This window comes from Eulemur rufifrons, chromosome 7 (assembly GCF_041146395.1).
Source record: "Eulemur rufifrons isolate Redbay chromosome 7, OSU_ERuf_1, whole genome shotgun sequence".
In the NCBI taxonomy this organism is placed as follows: Eukaryota; Metazoa; Chordata; class Mammalia; order Primates; family Lemuridae; genus Eulemur; species Eulemur rufifrons.
Genome location: NC_090989.1, coordinates 54,094,737 through 54,099,289, shown reverse-complemented (window position 1 = coordinate 54,099,289; position 4,553 = coordinate 54,094,737). Strand labels below are relative to the sequence as shown.

The window sequence follows — 4,553 nt, the reverse complement described above, 5'->3', positions numbered from 1 at the left end:
CATTTTCAAGAGGAAAATGATAATGCATTCTATAGGTCACTGGCTCCTTTATTTCTTGTGCTCTGTTCAGGACAGAAAGCCCACACATTTTCAATTAAACAATTCCAGAATCGTAAAACAAGAGGTAACATTGTTTATGTAGAGATTGGGCTGGGAATACTAACTAGTTTAGTACATCAATTCCTGGTAAATTCCTGCATATCCTGTAATTCCAAAGTTCACCTTGAAGTTTGCATTGCATTTTGTCATTCTGTTTAATTATGTATGTCTTTGCCAAAGGAGAGCAATGCAACTTTTTACTTCATTCTATTTAGTAATGCTTAAAAACCAAAAATAAATGCAAAACCGTAGCTTTATCAAATGCTAAATTTCCAAGTGGCATATGTATTTTTGGCCCAGAACATTTTTCTTTCTTAATTTCTTTTTTTGTTGTTGTTGTTGTTGTTGTTGTTGTTGTTGAGACAGAGTCTTGCTTTGTTGCCCGGGCTAGAGTGAGTGCCGTGGCGTCAGCCTAGCTCACAGCAACCTCAGACTCCTGGGCTTAAACGATCCTACTGCCTCAGCCTCCCGAGTAGCTGGGACTACAGGCATGTGCCATCATGCCCAGCTAATTTTTTTTTCTATATATATTTTAGTTGGCCAGATAATTTCTTTCTATTTTTAGTAGAGACGGGGTCTCGCTCTTGCTCAGGCTGGTCTCGAACCCCTGACCTCAAGCGATCCACCCGCCTCGGCCTCCCAGAGTGCTAGGATTACAGGCGTGAGCCACCGCGTCCGGCCTTAATTTCTTTTCTTTACTAACGCATTCTAAAATTGCATGCATGAGCAGGGGCTAGACCACGGAGTGTGGGCATGGCCACAGATGTCATGTGGCCTGTGCTTTGGACTATGGTGCATACCTATGCTCCCTAGGTCACATTCCTGTGCCCTCTGTAGTCAGGGCTATGGGCTACCACCAGGAATGGTTCATCAAGAGAAAGGATCCCCAGCCTGTGAAAGAGGAAAAAAGCATCTCAGAGCTCTAGGAGGATCAGCAGCTGGACACACTGGTGGACAAGGACCACACAAAGGTGGTTAGCCTTAAGGACAAGCTAGAATTTGCCCCTAAAACTGTTCTGAGCAGAAACCACCCAGAGAAAAATTAATGGAGGACATGGGGCCCTGTGGTCCTACTGGGGGCCTTGCCTGGTCCTGCCACCATGTTGCCCAACCCCAGAACCCACATCTGACTTGCTGGCTCCTCCTGCACTACATAGACGTACACATACTGGCTGCTCCCTGATGGTCAGGCAGACACAGCAGCAACTAAGGGGCCAGTGAAGGGGAAAACACTTGAGGGTTCTGGCCTGAAAGCTGCATCTGTTGTGTGGTAGCCGTGACTGCTCAGGCATCCGAGTTCATGGCCACACTGCCAGGAGGAGTGTTATGTAATGAACATTGGCTGCCAGTCTCCATGGGGAGGCTATTTTGCCTTGTTAGGTATTTAGCAAGGGATTCCAGGTCTCCTAGGGATGAAAATGGATGCTTTGCCTTGGTGCAATTGCCCACCTGGGAAGAAGGAGAAGGGTGGGTCCCAGGACCCCATCTTGGTCCTGCCATACCTGTGGTAGGAGGGAACACACTATGAATGTGCCAGTCAGAACTCAGTGTGCCAACTGTAAAAGAATGCAGAGGACCCTCCAGCCCACGGGCCAAGCAGCATTAGGTACGATAGAGTCTGGAAAGTAACCTAGAACCCATATGCATGGTAAGACTCACTTAATATAACTCCCAACTATCCAATCAAAGTGGTTCCATGATGACCTCTGAGCCATGAGGGAGGTCCCAATCTGGGCCCCATAAAACAAGACACAGACCATAACCAGGTCCTTTTGCCCCTTCCTTTTGCTCTCCCTTTGCTGTGACAGTGGGTCTGGTTGTCCTCTGTGGTATATGTATCATGCTCTGTAAATCTATATCTTCCTCTTGACCCCATCCTATCTTTCTCTCCTCAGTAAACCTCATTTTCGTGTTTGCCTTACTTTAGTGTGTCTGGTCATTCTTTGACCATGAGCGCACCAAGAACTGACATTTTCGGACCGAAACCTGACAGCCCCAAGTGGGTATGGCTGGGATTTGGGCGTTGCCTTTACAAGGGATACCTACATATCTAGTTCCAGTTTTCACTGGGAAGAGTTCAAAAATCTACCTGGCTTCCCTTCACTAGCTTGCCCTATCCTTTGTGCCCATTCTTACTGAAATTGTCTTGTCAACTCAAGAATAGGATTCTCTGGGGAAGGAAAGCATTTTTCTGTCTTGGGAAACCCAGGCTGTTCACTTTGGGACAGGAAGGAACATGTGCCTGGTGAATTTGCTTGAAAACAATCACCATCTTCCATACTGTATAGTATAAAACATGATAAAGTGGCACGAGGACCATAAAAAAATAAATAAATAAAATGAAATGAAATAAAATTCCATGTACATATACTTTCTTTAAAAGGTGCAAAAACTAGTCTCCCTGTTGCCCCAGCTAGAGTGCAGTGGTGTCCTCATAGCTCACTGCAACCTCAAACTCCTGGAATCAAGCGATCCTCCTGCCTCAGCCTCCTGAGGAGCTGGAACTACAGGTGTGTGTGTACTACCTCCATACTTGGCTAATTTTTCCATTTTTTGTAGAGATTGGTGGTGTCACTCTTGCCCAGGTTGGTCTCGAACTCCTGGGCTCAAGCTATCCTCCCACCTCGGCCTCCCAGAGTGCTTAGGATTACAGGTGTGAGACGCCGCACCCAGCCTTAGACAGCATTTTAATAGGGCAATCTTTTTGCTTCCTTACTGAAACATTTTTAATGGATTCACATTAACTAAATAACCATGGTAACTCTATATTGTGGTAGGTGATGGATATAGCAATCTTCCATAAGAGTTTTAAATATTATTCAAATTTGGCAATATGATATAGTTATACCATGGCATACATATATTATTTTCAATTCAACTTCCATTTCGTAAATTCCATGTCTTATTAAATTAACATTAAATTAGCACTTGGTACAGATTCTCATTCTTTTCCAGAATTTAAAGTTACAAATCTTTTCTCATTTATTTAAAGGCAGGCCAAATGTTCACAGAGTATGGAGATAGTAATATGAGATTATTATATTCTATAATCAAAAATACAAATACACATTGAACACTAATTGTATGTTATGCACAACTCTAGGTATTGGGCCATATGACTGATGAACCAGACCTGCCCCCCTCCAAAAAAATTCCTTCTTTTGAAACTATAGTTTACTTGGGCTGGCAGGGGGAAAGAAAATAAGTATAACAATAAATTAACATATAGTGTATTATATGAATTAAGTACCATGAAAAAAATAAAGCAGGGAAAAGGGGTAGAACCACAGGAAGCGAGACTAGATGCATTATTAAATAGGCCAGCAAAAGAATTACTGAGATGATACATTTAAGTGAAAACAAAACCTGTAGAGTGCACAGGAGAAGCTATACATATTTCTGAAGGGGAAACAGAGAGAACAGCAAGGTCAATGGCCCTGAAGTGTATTTGGTACATTTAAGGAATAGCAAAGAGGCCAAGGGGATTGGGAAGGAATAAATGAGAGAAAAATAGTAGGAAGGAAAGTCATAGAGATACAAGGAAGGGTGGTGGGCTTGGAGCTGGCATGTAACACATATTTTCTGTGGATGGCACCCTCCAGAGCTGTGCAGTTGTACATGACAATGTCAGGTGGGCTGAACCATACAGGGCTTGGTGGGATATTGTAATGATTCTGGCATTTAGTCTGAGTAAAATAAAAAGAAAGACACAAGAAAATTTTGAGCAGTACAGTGAAATGTTCAGAGTTAAAATTTAGCAGGATTACATTGGCTACTTATATATTTTTTAAAGAATAGCATGAAGAGGGACAACAGAGGAAGACAGGAATTCTAATAGGAAGTTTTTGGAATAATCCAGGCAAGAGATTATGATGCCTTGGATGAGAGGAATAAAAGTGGAGGTCATGAGAAGATACTGGAATCTGATTATATTTTCCAGATTGCTGATAGGTTGACAGTAATTTGTTCTTACAGCATCAGTTGAAGTCAGTTCGCAGTGTTTCAGCACTTGCAAAACCAGCCTCATTATGTGGCATCAAAGACCTCAGGAGCAGCTAATCACCACCCCACTCCTCAGTGGGCTGAATACCAACCGCACAGACCCCTTCTCTGAGCTCAGAGACATTAGCCCATGCTGAGAAGCACCCCCAACTCTGGGGCCAGGATTTCAGCTTTATGGAGTCCCTCCTCTGATCTTCTAAGTTTTAATCACTTTATCCCCTTCCCTTTGTTCTCTCGAGTTTAGGAATGATAGTTGCTTTCTGCAACTGCTATTTCCCATGATATCATCATGTTCTTTTTTCATCTCTTTTTTAGTTCTAAATATCTAGTCAACAATTCTTATATTGAATTCTTGCACTTTAAAATAGATCCTTAAAAATAACATGCATTATCTGTCATAAAGCCCTAATAAAATAACATTAAATTATTTTTAAAAATGAATCCATGAGGAC

At 42.4% G+C, this 4,553-nt stretch overlaps 1 pseudogene; it reads left to right on the top strand.

The window, feature by feature from the left end:
• The first annotated feature begins 867 nt into the window (after positions 1-867).
• Positions 868-1,145, top strand: LOC138386274 (small integral membrane protein 12-like; annotated as a pseudogene).
• Positions 1,146-4,553: the final 3,408 nt, after the last annotated feature.